This window comes from Rutidosis leptorrhynchoides, chromosome 3 (genome assembly GCF_046630445.1).
Source record: "Rutidosis leptorrhynchoides isolate AG116_Rl617_1_P2 chromosome 3, CSIRO_AGI_Rlap_v1, whole genome shotgun sequence".
In the NCBI taxonomy this organism is placed as follows: domain Eukaryota; kingdom Viridiplantae; phylum Streptophyta; class Magnoliopsida; order Asterales; family Asteraceae; genus Rutidosis; species Rutidosis leptorrhynchoides.
In genome coordinates this window covers 476,198,282-476,217,998 of record NC_092335.1, presented here as the reverse complement: position 1 = coordinate 476,217,998, position 19,717 = coordinate 476,198,282, and the positions used below count along the sequence as shown (strand labels likewise).

At 35.0% G+C, this 19,717-nt stretch overlaps 1 non-coding gene across 1 annotated transcript; it reads right to left on the bottom strand.

Moving 5' to 3' along the window:
- Window positions 1-4,173: 4,173 nt before the first annotated feature.
- Window positions 4,174-4,280, bottom strand: LOC139903379 (small nucleolar RNA R71). Its single transcript, XR_011778202.1, has one exon. It is a non-coding gene; the product is annotated as a small nucleolar RNA R71 (small nucleolar RNA).
- Between the last annotated feature and the right edge of the window lie 15,437 nt (window positions 4,281-19,717).

The window sequence follows — 19,717 nt, the reverse complement described above, 5'->3', positions numbered from 1 at the left end:
TCCTGTTGTGTCAGAATTTCCTGAAGTGTTTCCAGATGATTTACCAGGGTTACCTCCAGTACGTGAGGTAGAGTATAAAATTGATTTGGTTCCAGGTGCTACGCCAGTTACAAAAGCTCCTTACAGATTAGCTCCGTCAGAAATCCGAGAAATGATGTCTCAGATTCAGGAATTGTTAGATAAGGGGTTTATTCGACCAAGTTCTTCACCGTGGGGTGCTCCTGTGTTGTTTGTGAAAAAGAAAGATGGGTCGCTTCGTATGTGTATAGATTATCGTGATTTAAACAAGAGAACAATAAAGAATAAGTATCCGTTACCAAGAATAGATGATTTATTCGATCAGTTACAGGGTGCTTCCTACTTTTCAAAGATTGATTTACGTTCAGGGTATCATCAGGTACGTGTTGCAGAGAACGATTGATAATGCTACAAACGAACATATATTTCATAGCATTATCCTTCCAAAAAGACAAGCTTTTAGTTGCAATTGTTCTATTTACAAGTGATATTCATTTAAATAATAAAAGGTGAAGACAAAAGGCATAATTGACGATTTGAAGACGCAAATGATCGAAAAGCTCAAATGTACAAGATACAATTCAAGTGGTTCAATTTATTGATGATTAACGTCTAAAAATGACGAAAGTACAAGTCGCGGAACGCAAAGTACAAGATATCTGAGCGTACAAAAAGACGTTCAAAAATCCGGAAACGACACATGAACCAACTATCAATGTACCACTCAACGGAGCTGAAAGTACAAGTCAACTATGCACGAGAATATAATATAATATTTAATTAATTACTTAAATATTATATTATATATATATTATGTCGATAAACTAGGATCCAAACTTGGTACCAGCTGGAAAAGGGACCTCCGCGATCGCGGAGCCCCAAGGCACAAAACCATCGCGATCGCGGAGCATCATAAATTCAGAATTGCCTATAAAAGCAGCCGAGTTCTGCTTATTTCAAATACCCCAGAGATTTTTATCTCTTCTTCTTTCTCTAAATCTATATCTATATTTGTGTTATAATTTTAAGTTAAGTTAATTTCAATAATAAGGTTATTGTAACAAATATTTTAAGATTTTGTAAGTCAAAACTCTGTCCGTGTAACACTACGCGATTTTTAATCACTGTAAGTTATGTTCAACCTTTTTACTTTAATGTCTCGTAACTAAGTTATTATTATGCCTATTTGAGCCGAAGTAATCGTGATGTTAGACTAAATATTAAAGACCGAGTTATTGAACTTTGGACCATAATTAATGTTTGGACAAAGACCGACACTTGTGGACATTGGACTATGGACTATTAATAGATGGGGGGTATTGTCTAATCGAGTGACAACTCATTGGAGTCTGTCGAACCTATCTTCAAATTAATTAACTTAATAATTAAATAATGATTATGGTTGTCCTATTTAGTGACGTTCATACGGAGTCTATTATAATCATTTAATTAATTATTCGGGTTGGGTAATTGAGTATTCAAACTGATCAAGTGGGTAAATTAATATTCATATCTAATTAAAACAGGGGTGGATTACATACAGTGATAACTGGTGTAATTGTTGACAGAAGTGATAACTGCGTCACAGTTTAAATCCTTAATTAGTTGGACTATTTGACTTCGGGTATAAGGGTAATTTGACGAGGACACTCGCACTTTATATTTATGACCGATGGACTATTATGGGCAAAATCCAGATAGCCGTATCAAATAAACCAGGCCAAATAACAATTAACCCGGGGTAATAATATATAACTAAAATATCAAACATCATGATTACGGAAGTTTAAATAAGCATAATACTTTTATTTCATATTTTATCGCTATTTTATTTACTCGCAATTTATCTTTATCGCTAAAACTAAAAATTTGACAAACCGGTCGTTAAACGGTAAAAAACCCCCTTTTATAATAATAATAATAATTATATATTTATATTTATAGTTTATAAAATATAGTATGCGTTAAACTCAGCTAGCTCCCTGTGGAACGAACCGGACTTACTAAAAACTACACTACTCTACGATTAGGTACACTGCCTATAAGTGTGTAGCAAGGTTTAGGTATATCATTCAATAAATAATTAAATAACTTGTATAAATTGTAGCGTAATTAATAGTATTTTTATATATACCTCGTTGCATGCCAAGATATTTTTGGCGCCGCTGCCGGGGAAAGATCGGTTAAACGCCATATTTTTGTAAAATATGAAAATTTATAATCTTTATTTTTAATTTTGTAAAAATAGGTTATTTTGTAATAATATAAAATATAAAACTAAAAATCCAAAAATATATATATTTATTTTTAAGAATTTTAATATATAATTTTATTTTAAGTTTTTAAATATAAGTTTATTTTTATTTTATATAAATTATATATCTTTTATTTTATAAAACTTAAAAATCTAAAAAAAATATATATATAATTAAAAAAGTACTGGGCCAGATAAATTCGAAGCCCAATTCAAATTTTAAATAAAAATTAAACTGAGCCCAACTGTTTCAGCCCAATTACCATTCGGATACTGTGGAACTCCGCGATCGCGGAGCCTCATACGCATAAACCTCCGTGAACGCGGAGCCGTCTCTGACAGACACATTAATTGTAGAATTAGGGTTTAATTAATTATTATTATTATTAATTAATTAATTAGGGTTAATTAAAATAATATTTAGTTTAAGTTTTAATTAATTTATAATTTAAGTTTTAATTAGTTTTATTAATTTATAAAACTTAATACTTTTATAAAATACTAATATAAAAATAATATTTTTATAAAAATTGTATTTTTAGCATTTTAGTTATAATTTATATTTTTATCTTTTAATTCGTAATTTTTAATAATTATCGTTCGTACTTAGTTTTAAATTAGTATTTGCTATAGTTATTTTTATTTCTAGACTTATAAGTTTTGACGTAAAATTCCTTAAGTGCTTTTTCCTTAAAATCAAGATTTAGGCGCTTTAGAATTTTGCGACGCCATTTTAAGTTTATAGATTTTAGTGCTTTTTAAGTAATTGCCGTTTTGGATATAGAATTCCTTTTAAGCTTTAATACCTTTAGACGCAACTTTTAATTCTTAGTTTCAACGCGCTACGTTTTTTTTATTATTTTTCGACCTTTTATTTTTCTACGTTTTTCGACGCAATCTTTTTCTTTCTTATTTTTCGACGCTCTAGTTTTTAGGACCTAGAATTTTCTATTTCTTATCTAAAATTTCTTTAAAATTTCGACGGAAAAATTATTATAAGCAATTAAATTGATAGACATCCAAATTTTCTGGTTCGTAGTAATAGTTGGATTTGTTAGTGGCGAGTTGTGGACTTCTGGTTTAAAGGGTCCTGGCTACCTGCTGCATCTTTTGGCTATTCGAAACGTGGGCAAAATCAGAAAAGTCTATTAATTTAATAACTTATATAATTTTTATCTTTTTAACTAATAGGATATTCAGTGAATGCACCGAGCAAAACGTTCACCACCTTTCGTACGTTCACCACCTGTAAATCGATCAAGGCATCTAGCAAATATTGCTGCCATTGAATTTTTAGAATCATCATCTAGTCGAACAAGTACTTCAATTCAAATTTCAGATAATCCATTTTTTGAACCCGACTTCACAATTGAGAACCCGGAGGATATTCAGGGACAATTCCAAGATCCTGAACTATTAAACATTCCTCCTGAACCACAATTTATTCAAACGAAGTTTGTCGAAGAAGGAACCATTAAATCAGAATCTTCTATTATTCGGATTCAACTAATCAAGATATGGAAGATCTAGAACCTCAAACTATGGAAGATCGAATGAGAGCCACACGTACGGGCCAAGGTCATGCCATAACTCAACCAGAAGTTACTGCACCAAATTTTGAAATCAAAGGACAAATCATACATATGGTTACTAATCAATGCCAATTCGGTGGTACAGAAAAAGAAGATCCAAACGAACATCTTCGAACCTTTAATAGAATTTGTACTTAATTTAAAATCCGAGAAATTGAAGATAAAACGATCTATCTTATGTTGTTCCCTTGGACTTTAATTGGGGAAGCTAAAGATTGGTTAGAATCATTACCAGAAGGAGTAATTGATACATGGGACGTCTTAGTAGAGAAATTTCTTCAAAGATTCTTTCTGGCATCTAAAGCCGTGAGACTTCAAGGAGAAATTGCCACATTCGCACAAAAGCCAAATAAAACGTTATTTGAGGCGTGGACAAGATTCAGAAAGATGTTGAGAGGATGTCCTCAACACGGTTTAGACACTTTTCAAATAGTTCAAATATTCTATAAAGGCGTCGATGTCGCTACAAGAAAAGATATTGACACAGCTGCTGGTGGTTCCATTATGAAGAAAACCGCTACTAAAGCTCACAAAATTATTGATAAAACAGCCTCCCACTCTCATGAGTGGCACCAAGAGAAAAATATCTTACATTCATCCAAAGCGGCTAGAGCTGATTCTAGCCATAACTTTGATTCCGTTTTCGCAAAAATAGATGCTTTTGAAAGACGAATGGAAAAGATGACTAAAGATATTCACGCAATACAAATTAGTTGTGAGCAATGCGGTGGACCACACTTAACTAAGGATTGTAATGTCGAGCAAACGATGGAACAACGTGAAAATGTCTCCTACATAAACCAAAGGTAGGGAAATAATTATCAAAATAATTATCAACAGCCTAGGCAAAACTTAAACCGAAGTCAAAACATTCTTTACAATCCAAATGGACCCAACAATAACAATAATAATCAAAACAATACTTTCAATCAACAAAGGCCAGACTTATATAAACAACCACAACAAACTGAAGAGAAAAAGTCAAATCTGGAAGAAATGGTATTAAAGTTAGTTGAATCTCAAAAACAATTTATTACATCTCAAACCCAAACAAATGAAAAGTTTGATCAATCATTTAAAACTCGACAAACTTCCATTTTAAATCTAGAAAAACAAGTAGGTACTCTAGCGAGCCTAATGAGTGAAAGGAAACAAGGAAAGTTACCAAGTAATACTGAAGTAAATCCTCGAAATGAAAATGTTAACATGGTTTCAACGAATTCTGAAAAACCGGAAATAAAAGAGGAAAAGATTTCAGACGATGAAGAAATTACACCACCACCAGGTTTTGAAAAACCAATATATGCACCATACAAACCACCTATTCCATTTCCTATAAAAGTTGAATATGATCAAGAAATAGGTAATAAAGTTTGTGTTGGTGATACTTCGAAAAGGAAGAGGAAGAGTAAGCAAGAACGAGAAACCAAAGCCGTAAAAATAGAACCATTAAATACTATTCCACCGGAATTTCCACCTAAGTCGGGTGATCCGGGTGAATTTATTGTTCCTTGTTTACTTAGTGATTGTGTCATGTATAATGCACTAGCAGATCTAGGTGCAAGTGTAACTATTATGCCTCTTTCATTATATAAGAAGTTAAATTTAGGAGGGTTAAGTCCAACAGAGATGAGTGTTCAATTCTTTGACCAAACCATTAGACACCCAGTTAGAATTGCTGACAACCTACCTATTCAAGTAGGTAATTTAACCTTTCTAGTCGAATTTGTTATCATAGACATAGAAGAAGACTCAAACTTTCCTCTACTTTTAGGTCGACCATTTTTAGCGTCCACCAAGGCGTTAATTGATGTAAGAGAAGGTAGAATGACACTTAATGATGGTGAAAAATCGATCACCTTTGTGAGTCGAAAGTTTAGATCTCCACCAACCAAAATCGTTGATCCAATAACTCCAACGGTAGTGCTTAACAATGTTAAAACGCCTAAGTGTGGGGAAGATGAAGTAACACCTAATGATGACCAGCAAACAAAGAACCCCATTAATGATACAAAATTAGATGACCTCGTTATTAACAGTTTAATGAAGAAGCTTTATAAATGAGTTCACGATGCTAGGATTAAGGGGAACTTTAAGTTATGTAACCGATTAGTATCTAATCTGTCATCAAAAGAAAAAGAGAAATTAGTTGATTTTGTGAAGATTACAAAAGAAACCGACCAATGGCTTAAAACAAAAATAACAGATATGCAAGTTGATAGAAGTTGACGATGAAGTTAATCATGATTTCAACACCACAGCTAGCTAAGTGTGAGAAGATTAAAAATTTTAAAGATAATTTTATGATATCTAGAAGTTTGATATTTTGTTTTCGTGTAGTTCCGAGAATAGAATCCGATTGGTCTTTTCTACTAGCAGACCCTAAAGAACTAGTCCTCTTCCCCCATTCTGAATTTTTTGTTTTTAGGTTTTACAAGATGAAGCATGCATTTGATATCAGCCATGGTTTAATAAGCTTCACAGGTAAGTTTTTATTTTTTTTTAACCTTTTATTTTTAAACGCTAAATTGTCGCTATAAAGTATTAAATTGATATTCATTAAAAATAGGTATAATAAACCGAAATTACTAATATCAATACAAAAATTTAATCCATCACTGCAAAATTTACCGTTTATTCATAAGGTATAAATATCTTTAATCAATCAATTCAAAAATTTGATTGATTAAAGTGAGATAAAAGATCAAAAAGATTTTTATTTTTATTTTTTCTTCTTTTTATTATTAATATATAACTATTTTATTTTAATATTGTATTTTAAAATTTATAAAAATTAATGTATATTAAAAATATTTATATTTTATTAATATGCATTTTAAATTTAAAGTTTTGTGTGATTTTAAAAACAAAATTTACTTTATTTCATTAAGTTAAAAATATGATTTCTAAAATTCGTCGTAAGTTAAACACTAGGTCTTGAACCGAAATTGCTTTATCCGAGGGAGGGGCGAAAAATTTTGTTATCATTATTTTTAATCTTATTGATATAAAGTATGCCAAAAACATTTTAAAAACTAAAAATCTTTGTTTTTAAAACAATCACTTTAAAATGAAAAATTTTGAAATTTTGTTGAGGGACGAACTAGGTGAACGTACCGAAACGACCTCACTCTCAATACTAAGGAAAAACAAAATTTTAAAATTATTTATTTATTTATTTTAATTAAGTAAAGGTTTATATAAAAAAAAATACAGATAAATGCTGCTCCGCGATCGTGGAGCAGTAAGGGTGAATCTCTCCTTGATCGCGGAGAGACCGAAATACAGAAAGGATAAACTGGTCGACAGACCAGTCCCCTTCCCCATTCCCTTATTTTTTTCTGCGAAAAAATCCACAAAACACCCCCCAAATCGCGATTTTTGACCGTTTATCACCAAATTTCTCACTAAAAACACAATGAGGAGAATTCTACCAAGGAGTTTTTTTAAGGAAAACGGTAAATTTCTACACATTACACTCTTTAATTCGAATTTATAGTGTTCTTGAGCATATTTTTACCTAATTTAAATTTTGATGATTTCTAGCTTGTTTATAGTTAAATTGTTAGTATATTATGCTTGTATAACCTAGATTGATGCTAATTGTCATGATTTGGAGCCTTAAACTTCAAAAATTTTAGAAATCTAGGGTTAGTGTTCTTGAGCAATTTGGGGCTTTTTGATATAAAGGGGTTATGGCCGATTTTTGTTATGAATTCATGCTAAATTAAGTAGTATAACATGTTTAGGTAACTAAATGATCCAAACTTTGATCCTAAACATGATTTTTGAGAATTAAAGTGGACTTTTTAGGTATAAAATTCATGAACTTGATTAAATTGATGTAAATGCCATTTGAAATTTGTTTAATTGCTAGTAATGGTTATTTTAACATGTTATTTGAGTTAAATGCTTATGAACTTTGTAAACATTTTCATATATGCTTATTTGAAAAAGTGTAGAATTGTTAAAAATATGAAAATGTGTATAAGTTTGATATTGTTTAAACATGTCATTATGATTATTTTGATTTATGATTTTGCTAACACTAATGCATATTTGGATGCACAAAAATTGTGTTTAATGTGTTTTGCAGACTGAAAGAGGTGAATCATCATCCGCAGCCCAAGCTTCTAATGTTCCTCCTGAGAATGAAGACGAACAATAGATCAACAATCAGTACAGGCAATATGAACCACACGCATTCATCGCATTGACAGACATAACAGAGGCGAATCTACACCCAAATTTAAGATTTGACAGATTTTGGATAGACTATCCAAAATATCAGAGGAATTTGGGCATTCTTCATCCTAAAGAGGTTGAAGTGCCCAGGGTGATAGATTGGGATCCTTTAGAGACAGTGGGATTGGCCGAACCAATCAGAGAGTTACTTTACCAAAGGTATGGTAATTCTACCTTTAGTGATTGGGAACGTTTATTCACTATACGTAGGCCTGTATATAAGGAATGGTGTGTTGAATTGCTAAGTACTGTAGAAATAAATGATCAGGTATCTAGTATAACCGATCAGAGTTTTATTAGATTTTTGTTAGGCGGTGTGATGCGCCGTATGTCTCTTTTAGAGATGGCTCAGGCTTTGTACTTATATACGCCTGAGGAATTAGAATCTTATGATTGTAGGCAGTTAATATTTAATGGTAGGAGGGTTGATGAGAACTTTGATATGAATGGATTATGGAGTAGAATGACTAGCCATAATAGATTTCGTGGGGGACATTACTCTTACACCGATATTGATAGAGCTGAGCTTAGAGTTATACATAGATTTATAGCTAACTCAATTACACAATGAGGTAAGAATAAGGATAAGGTAAATGAAAATGATTTGTTTTACCTCATTTGTATTAGAGACCCACAGAGCTTCGTGAACATACCTTATTGTGTAGGTTATTATTTATCGGTGATGGTAAGTGGTATGCAACATCATAGCATAATAGGAGGTGGTATTGTTATTACCTTGATTGCTGAATACCTTAATGTGGATAGAACTTGCGGGAGAGAATTAGTACCAGTACCCGAACACCGCGAGAGAATTGATATACGTGTATATGCTGGTGCAAAGGTTTTATTGAAAAGACGAAACGTTGCACTACCATATGAGGGTAGACATCCACAGGTAGAACGGGATCAAGAACAAGGTAATGTAGGTGGAGGAAACCAAATGACAGACATACAAAGGTTAATGGCTCAAAACGAATATGAAGCTGCTAGGCTACATGAGTTTCAGGCATGGGATTTCCATCAACGTCAAATCCAATCCCATTTAGCCTTCTAAGGTAGGAACTACATACCTACCGAGCCAACCAACTTTCCTCCATGGACTGTAGATACAAGACCACCGTTTCCTACATACGATCCATTTCAAGCATACCAGGACACGTACAACGAACCATGAAACCCCTACTGGTATCCTCATCAACCATAGTTTTTCTTATTCTTATTTTCTTATTTTTATTTAAGTTTTATAATTTGTAAAGTTTATATTCTTTAATATTTATTTTGATATTGTAATAATTTATTAGTTTTCTAACATTTTCGATTTTAGATTTTTTAGATTTTTGAATGTGGGATTATAAAACCAAACTTCAAAAATATGCATATATGTTTGTAGTTTATGTCAAATATAAAGCAGGGTAGAACAACGCATTTTCAAAGACTGACATTAAGTTCAGCAAAAGCTACCAGTTTTGACGACAAGACGAAAAACAAAAGTGATATAACAAATGAAGGAATGAACAAATGATGTGCACCATTTTTCATTCAAACAAACAATCAACAAAATGTTTGGAAACTTTGGTAAAATTTTAATCATTTTCTACGCTAATCACCCTCATGAATTTAGATTTTTACTGATTTCTTGCAAATGAGGGCATTGCAAGATCTTAAGTGTGGGGAGGGATTAAATTCTTTCGGTTAAACATATTATTAATACACTTAGTGTAAATTGCCAAATTTTATGAAAAATTGAAAAATTTCCAATTACATGAATTCAAAATCATGTTTATACATATTTATGAACGATAAAACTAGGTGATAAAACCGAAATTATCGTTGCCTCAAAAAGGACATAAATTGAGAAACAACCTTAAATACTAGAATTCATTTAAGAATGGAATAGACGAGAATAAAAAGGCAAAGAAAAACATAAATAAAAGCTAAGTGTGGGAAGAATTACCAAATTATTTAAAACATATATCACACATTTTTGTACAAGATTATTGCAGGTACTTTTGCTTTGGACTAAACTAATCAGTTTTACCCGGTTTAATGTAATATAAATATATGAGAAAGATGGATCTACACGATGAATCAATTCCATCATTATAGGAAGTAAAGTCTTCCGAAAAAGACACGCGCTTCTTGATTTAGGTCAAGAAGTTGTCGTCCAGACCAGCTGTAGATTGACGAAAAATCTAGAAAAGTCATCTCTAAAATCAGCAGGAAATCCACGGACCTCATCATCAAACAGGGTCGCCAAGTGGTCAGACTTATCCTAACCATGAGAGGATCTGTCTCGTAAAATGGGGAGGGCGCCGTGCAAATTAGCTGGATAAGACTAATGAATCAGACCCTCAGAAAGGATAATCTCCTTAAAGATTAAAAATCAGCTTTTAAGCCTGATATTACTCAATCCTTGAGATTGACCTTAAAGATTGAGAATTCAAACTCATGGAATTCAATGATATCTAAACTCGAGCTTGAACGAGAAAATATTTTGAACAAAACTAAAACCAATTTGTTTTCTGAAAAACCCATTTTTAATGCGTTCATTACCATTGAATGTAAAATCCTAAGATTTAGTCAGAATTCATTAGGTCACCTGAACCAAATCGGGTGTCAACCGTAAGAACGGTGGTTGCATAGCATGGTCGAAGACAGGACCTTGTACCAGACCGAAAAACTATAGGGTGATCTTTACTATTGCTCCTACCAAGGATAGTAATTGCATCTGACACATTGTGGACCATAATCATACGCATGTCATTAGACATCGCCTTAACAGTTGCTTGTTCATCGCTTTCCTTTACAACCGGACGGTAGTTTACCGAAAGGTAATATACAGGACAAGTAGACTGGATGTGTGCTTTCCTAATGCAAGGTTAGCAAGTGAGTGACACAAAACCGCAAGTTTTGAGCTAAAATTTTAAAAAAATCTGAAACCCACAACCCACAAAAACAATTTTGCAAAACACCGGTGAAGGGTTATTCCGGAAAACCTGTCTAGGGTAAAACCTAGCTTGAATTTTCAAAAGATCAAATGTTTTCATAAAGATCCTATTTCCTAAAGGATCTAAATTTTTATAGTCATGTGGGACTGTAAACCACAACGTTACTATCATTGTTTATACCGCTGTATCAAAATCACTGATGTATAAAGTGTGAAGAATAAAGAAGTGATTAGTGTGATTCAAGTTCTATATTGTTTGAGGACAAGCAACGCTCAAGTGTGGGAATATTTGATAATGCTACAAACGAACATATATTTCATAGCATTATCCTTCCAAAAAGACAAGCTTTTAGTTGCAATTGTTCTATTTACTAGTGATATTCGTTTAAATAATAAAAGGTGAAGACAAAAGGCATAATTGACGATTTGAAGACGCAAATGACCAAAAAGCTCAAATGTACAAGATACAATTCAAGTGGTTCAATTTATTGATGATTAACGTCTAAAAATGACGAAAGTACAAGTCGCGGAACGCAAAGTACAAGATATCTCAGCGTACAAAAAGACGTTCGAAAATCCGGAAACGACACATGAACCAACTATCAACGTACGACTCAACGGAGCTGAAAGTACAAGTCAACTATGCACGAGAATATAATATAATATTTAATTAATTACTTAAATATTATATTATATATATATTATGTCGACAAACTAGGATCCAAACTTGGTACCAGCTGGAAAAGGGACCTCCGCGATTGCGGAGCCCCAAGGCACAAAACCATCGCGATCGTGGAGCATCATAAATTCAGAATTGCCTATAAAAGCAGCCGAGTTCTGCTTATTTCAAATACCCCAGAGATTTTTATCTCTTCTTCTTTCTCTAAATCTATATCTATATTTGTGTTATAATTTTAAGTTAGTTAATTTCAATAATAAGGTTATTGTAACAAATGTTTTAAGGTTTTGTAAGTCAAAACTCTGTCCGTGTAACACTACGCGATTTTTAATCACTGTAAGTTATGTTCAACCTTTTTACTTTAATGTCTCGTAACTAAGTTATTATTATGCTTATTTGAGCCGAAGTAATCGTGATGTTAGACTAAATATTAAAGACCGGGTTATTGAACTTTGGACCATAATTAATGTTTGGACAAAGACCGACACTTGTGGACATTGGACTATGGACTATTAATAGATGGGGGGTATTATCTAATCGAGTGACAACTCATTGGAGTCTGTCGAACCTATCTTCAAATTAATTAACCTAATAATTAAATAATGATTATGGTTGTCCTATTTAGTGACGTTCATACGGAGTCTATTATAATCATTTAATTAATTATTCGGGTTGGGTAATTGAGTATTCAAACTGATCAAGTGGGTAAATTAATATTCATATCTAATTAAAACAGGGGTGGATTACATACAGTGATAACTGGTGTAATTGTTGACAGAAGTGATAGCTGCGTCACAGTTTAAATCCTTAATTAGTTGGACTATTTGACTTCGGGTATAAGGGTAATTTGACGAGGACACTCGCACTTTATATTTATAACCGATGGACTATTATGGGCAAAAGCCAGATAGCCGTATCAAATAAACCAGGCCAAATAACAATTAACCCGGGGTAATAATATATAACCAAAATATCAAACATCATGATTAAGGAAGTTAAAATAAGCATAATACTTTTATTTCATATTTTATCGCTATTTTATTTACTCGCAATTTATCTTTATCGCTAAAACTAAAAATTTGACAAACCGGTCGTTAAACGGTAACAACCCCCCTTTTATAATAATAATAATTATATATTTATATTTATAGTTTATAAAATATAGTATGCGTTAAACTCAGCTAGCTCCCTGTGGAACGAACCAGACTTACTAAAAACTACACTACTCTACGATTAGGTACACTGCCTATAAGTGTATAGCAAGGTTTAGGTATATCCATTCAATAAATAATTAAATAACTTGTATAAATTGTAGCGTAATTAATAGTATTTTTATATATACCTCGTTGCACATCAACGATATACCGAAAACAGCGTTTAGAACTAGATATGGTCATTATGAATTTTTAGTTATGCCATTCGGGTTAACAAACAAGCCAGCAGTGTTTATGGATTTAATGAACAGGGTGTGTCATCAGTATCATGAAAAGTTTGTGATTGTCTTCATAGATGATATCTTGATATATTCGAAAACCGAGAAGGATCATGCTACACATATGAGGTTAGTGTTAGAACTTCTGAAGCAGGAACAGTTGTACGCTAAATTCTCCAAGTGTGAATTTTGGTTGCGGGAAGTACAGTTTCTGGGTCATGTAATTTGTGAACAGGGTATTAAAGTGGATCAGTCTAAGATAGAGGCCGTAATGAATTGGAACTCGCCGAAAACGCCGACAAAAATCAAGAATTTTCTGGGTTTAGCAGGTTATTACCGCTGGTTTATCAAAGACTTTTCTAAAATAGCAGGCCCATTAAATAAGTTAATCAGAAAAGATGTAGCCTTTCGATGGACTGATGAACAAGAAAAGGCTTTTCAGACTCTCAAACAGTTGTTATGTCAAGCGCCGGTCTTAGCTTTACCAGAGGGAATATAAGATTTTGTGGTTTACTGTGATGCGTCACGTGCAGGTCTGGGTTGTGTTTTGATGCAGAGAAATAAAGTTATAGCGTATGCTTCACGACAGTTGAAGAATCATGAACGAAATTACCCTACTCATGATTTAGAGCTAACTGCAGTTGTGTTTGCCTTAAAGCTTTGGAGACACTATTTGTATGGTACGCATTGTGAAATCTATACAGATCATCAGAGTCTTCAATATATCTTTACGCAGAAGGAATTGAATATGCGACAACGTCGATGGCAAGAACTGATTAAAGACTACGATTGTGAGATTAAGTACCATCCGGGTAAAGCAAATGTGGTCGCAGATGCTCCGAGTCAAAAGAAAACAGTCGAAAATGTCAAATTTATGAGAATTAAGATTGTTTTAGACTTGATTGATCGATTGAAAACCGTTCAGTTAGTAGCTTTGAATGACGAAAACCTAAAGACTGAGCAAATGACCAAAAGAAAATTTGACCTATGCAACGATTCTAGAGGATTAAAGACCTATAAAGACCGAATTTGGGTGCCTAAGCTTGGAGATTTGAGGGATTTAATCCTTAATGAGGCACATAAATCGAGATTGACAGTGCATCCAGGTAGTACTAAGATGTACCGAGACTTGAAAACATTGTATTGGTGGCCGACAATGAAGACAGATGTTGCAGGTTTCGTTGAGAAATGTCATATTTGTGCGCAAGTTAAAACAGAACATCAGAAACCGTATGGGTCTCTACGACAGTTAGAAATTCCTCAGTGGAAATGGGATCATATAATTATGGATTTTGTAACCAAGTTACCTCGAACCCAGAAAGGACATGACATGATCTGGGTAATAGTGGATCGTCTGACAAAGAGTGCTCACTTCTTAGCTACTCGTGAAACTGCTTCGTTGAGTGATTTAGCAGAATTGTACTTGAAAGAGATCGTTAGTCGACATGGAGTACCGATGTCAATAGTTTCCGACAGAGATACTAGGTTTGTATGTAAGTTTTGGAACAGTTTACAACAGAATCTGGGTACACGTGTGAATCTAAGTACAGCTTATCATCCACAGACAGACTGTCAGAGTGAACGAACGATTCAGACATTAGAAGACATGTTAAGAGCATGTGTCTTAGAATATGGTGGTTCGTGGGATTCGCATCTTCCTTTGATAGAGTTTGCTTACAACAATTCATATCATTTGAGTATTGGAATACCGCCGTATGAAATGTTGTATGGTCGCAAGTGCAGAACTCCTACGTGTTGGTTAGAAGCAGGTGAGAAACAATTTGCAGGTCCTAAAATTGTTCAGATAACTGCAGAAAAGGTCGAAATTGCACGTGAGAAGTTAAAAGCAGCTAGAGACCGACAAAAGATGTATGCTGATCCGCGTAGACGTCCAGTGATATTTAATGTAGGTGATCGGGTTTATCTGAAAGTTTCACCGTGGAAAGGGGTAATCAGATTTGGCAAACGTGGGAAGTTGGCACCAAGGTATATTGGGCCATTTCCGATCATAGAAATTTTGAACAATCAGACGGTAGTTTTAGATCTTCCTTCAGAATTAGCGGGAATTCACAACACGTTCAATGTATGTTATTTAAGAAAGTGTAAAGTAGACGATGAAAGTTTAATTCTTCCGTTAAAGGATTTGAAAGTGGATTTAAGTAAGAAGTTAGTAGAAGAGCCAATTCTAATAGTAGACAAGAAGGTCATAAAACTAAGAAAGAAACAGATTCCAATGGTGTTAGTGGAATGGCGGCACAGTTTAGGTTCCAACTTGACCTGGGAAACCGAGGAGTTAATGAGGGCGCGCTATCCCCACTTGTTTGACCTTGACCAGATTCCGAGGACGGAATCTTTTTAAGGGGGGGTAGATTTGTAACATCCTCAATTGGGCCTAGATGTAAGATTACTAGTTTACCCTTAGGTTTGTGTTGTGTTATTATATGTTTTTATTTTAACTTAACATTTATTATCATTTGATGATGTGGTTATGACCAGTTTGTGACAAGGGTCACATAACAGGGTTGTTTATTTAATTTGGACTTTGTTTGGGTTGCCAAATGATGTACGAAAGATATCAGATAACTGATAAATACCCGTGTGTTGCACAGTGTGGGATTTTAACCCACTTTAGATGACTAGAGGGCTGTGTTCTTACCATTTCTAGACCCTTCTTCACCAAACACTCCCGTACCTTCACTCTCACCTACAATCAAACCCTAATTTCTAATCCTTGTTTTAGAGCTCGAATCATTTACATCTTTGTGTTCCTTGTGATTTACTGATTCTAACAAGGTAAGATTCATAGCTTTTCATGCTTTAATCTTCAAGAAAATGGAGTTTTTGTGTTAGTTTTTATAAAGTGTGTATTTGGGTCAAAAATGGTTTGATTTGATGTTGTTTGAGTCCAAATATTGTGGATTTATGTTTCTACATGTGTAGTGTCTTTGATTTGGTCAGTTTTGAGGTCATAATCGAGCTCTAGAGCAAGAATTGGTCGATTTTGGGTGAAACCCGTCACTTTGTCTTCAGCTTCTGCAGATGAACTACCCTCGGCCGATGGTCTCTGACCGTCGACCGATGGTGTATGGCCATCGGCCGATGGACTAGACCATCGACCGATGGTGTGAGTCCTTCGACCAACGGTTGTAATTTTACCGATCGACCGATACTGAAGTCCGTCGACCGATGGTGTAGTGACGATCGGCCGGTCGTCTTTGACGATCGACCGATGGTCTATGCAGTAGAAATTTTTACTAAGTGTTGAGTTGCCGTTATGGTGCCCGTTTGTATTTTGATGTTCAGGATGTAAATTTTGAAAGTGCACAAGCAAAAATTTTTAGCGGACGCTTTTTATGCAAAAATTTTTGTACTGCACTGTTTTGTGTTAATGGACAGAAACTAACTTGATTTGCCTTATGTTCAGGTGATAAGGATAAAGAAGCCACTCAGTAGTAGATTATCTGCGCTGGTTGCTGGTATTTGGTGAGTGGGACTAACTGGAGAATATAGTATATAAAAGCATGTTATATTATGATTGCCATGCATGTTAGATATACTTATTGTTGTGGATAGTTAGTACTTAATGATGACTGCATGTTAGTTGATGCTTGTCTACTGGAGCCCAGTGCGTCCCTATTGTGTGGTGGCCTCGGTAGGAGAGATCAACCTGCGGGTTGGGTTCCTCATGTGGTAGCCTAGTCAATCGTGGTGTATATATATGTGAATGACGTGTCCATCGCGTGTGGATTATATATATACATACGGTGGTGGAGGAACTTCTGGTAAGCCCCAGTCCGATCAACTGGTGGTTAATGGTTTGGCCGAGCTGCCAGAGTCTCTGTAGATGGCACTTGGGTGATGTTTGTGTGTTAGACTATGTGACATGATTAGTATAACACTTATGTATGCTATGGCCTGTAGTTAGTTGTACTCACTTAGCTTCGTGCTAACTCCCCTCCATTTCCTCCCTGCAGGTTGATAGCTTTTGTAGATTGTGCTTTTTGGGAGAAGACGGGCATGGTGATGTTATGTTTGACAGGAGTCAACTCTGATGTTGTCTTGTTTTGTTTAAACAGTGATACTTTGTAAATGTATTGTAAATACGTCTTCTCCATATAAACAAGTATTTTGTAATGACACGTGACACTGGTTGTATTAACAATAGTTAATGTTTATTATGTAATTAATAAATAAATGCTTCCGCCACGTATAAAAAAAAAATTTAGCGGTGTCACAAGTTGGTATCAGAGCATAGTTTGGCAGCATGCACATTATGATCTAAATGTCATGTTCCCAAACTTAATAGAGTCATGTCAAACATAACATGCTGGGAATGGGTTAAGTGAGTACTAGGACATGTTATGTGTTAGTTGTTAGTACTAACAGAGTTTATACTAAGTTTTGGTGTGAGTGTTGTGGTAGTGCAGCAATGACAGATAACGAAGCTAACGCTACTGGCCCTACTGTCCCTGGAACTGGTACATTCAGAACCCCTGACGAAGATGGGCATGTTTCATCAGAGGAAGAAACCTCTCAAGTAGTAATAAATCTTCAGAGTCAGTTACTAGAAGCTCAAGAACGAATTAAGGTATTGGAACAAGAGCGGACACAATGGAACCCTAATATCACTGCGTTGAACACAACTTTTCCTTCAAACTTTTATACTCAAGCCGGTGGCAGTTCTCAATCACAGTTTTCTCAGACTACCTATCAAAACCTCCAAGTGCCATTCCCGTTTAACCAGTCGTTTCCAAATCAGATGATATACCCATTTCAAGTTCCCGAGACGAGAAAGAAGTGTACATACAAATAGTTTCTAGACTGCAAACCTCCAGAGTACAGTGGTCACTCAAACCCTACAGTGAAACTCAATTGGTTAAGAGAAGTCGAGCGTGCATTAGAGGCCTATTTTTGTGAACCTGAATCCAGAGTGTTATTTGCTTATAGACTTCTTAAAGGTGATGCGATGGAATGGTGGGACTCTATCACTGCATATTTACCCAAAGAACAAATCAGTCAAATAACCTGGGAACAATTAACTGCTAAGGTGCGTGAGCAGTATTGTTCTGAGTATGAAATGGAAAGATTGAAAACCGAGTTTCTAAGTATGAAGATGACAGAAAGCATGAGGATTGATGAGGTTTTCAGAGATTTTACATCGAAGTTAAGGTTTGTTCAACAATGGGCACCTACTGAGAAAGATAAGATTCAACATTTCATGCGGGTGGTTAAGCCGGAATACAGAACCATTGCGAGATTTGCAACGACTTTGGCACAAGCTCATGAGATGGCCAAAGTTACTGAAGGAGATGTTATGGCAGCAAAGAGAGAAAGTTCAAAAGGTGGATCTTTTGGAGGAAAATCAGAAGGTCAAACAGGTGGACAGTCTGTACAACAGTCAAGTAAGCAATCAGGTTTTCGTGGCAAAAGTCAGGTGGATTTAAACAGAAGAGTAAGTCTGGTATGAGTGGATCGGGTTCTAGTCAGTCTGGTTGGTGTAATGTTTGTAAGTCGACTAACGCCGGTCCATGTTCTCCAATGACCCGAAGATGTTTGAGATGTGAAATATTAGGTCATGAAGCAACAACTTGTTCCTTTAAGTCCGATGTGTGCTGGACTTGTCATCAGGTAGGTCATAGATCAGCGAATTGTCCATCTGCACCGAGAGTCGGTTCTGGGCCAGGGTCAAGGGCGTGGTCAGTAACTTCTGGGGGATCTTCTGCTTCTACTGCTGGGCAGATGAGAAAGAATCCTCCAACTGCAGAGGCAAGAGCATTTCAGATGACGGTAGACGCTGCAACCGCTACTGATGACATCATTACCGGTATGTTCTTGGTTAATTCCTTGCCAGCTCGTGTGTTGTTTGATTCAGGAGCGAATCGATCTTTTATGTCCTTAGGCTTCTGTGATAAGTTGAAGTTGCATGTTAGGATGTTGGATGCGCCTTTGGGAATAGCAGTAGCTGATGGTAAAATGGTTCCATTCACATCATCTGTGTCTGGAGTTACCATCGAAATCGATGGCCATTCCTTCCCTTTAACCTGTTTGTTGATGCCTATACCTAGCTTTGATGTAGTCATAGGCATGAATTGGTTAAGAGCTAATAGGGCTAATATTAAGTGTGATAAGAAGATGATTTCTTTCTGTCTGGCCGATGGATCCCGAGTGATAGCTAGGGGAGAGCGCAATGGATTAAACTTTCCTATGGTTTCCATAATGAAAGCTCAGAAGGCGGTATCGAAAGGGTGTGAATTGTTCTTAGCCTACGTGATCGATGTTAAGAAAGAAAAGAAGCAGGTGACCGATATTCCTGTTGTGTCAGAATTTCCCGAAGTGTTTCCAGATGATTTACCAGGGTTACCTCCAGTACGTGAGGTAGAGTATAAAATTGATTTAGTTCCAGGTGCTACGCCAGTTGCAAAAGCTCCTTACAGATTAGCTCCGTCAGAAATCCGAGAAATGATGTCTCAGATTCAGGAATTGTTAGATAAGGGGTTTATTCGACCAAGTTCTTCACCGTGGGGTGCTCCTGTGTTGTTTGTGAAAAATA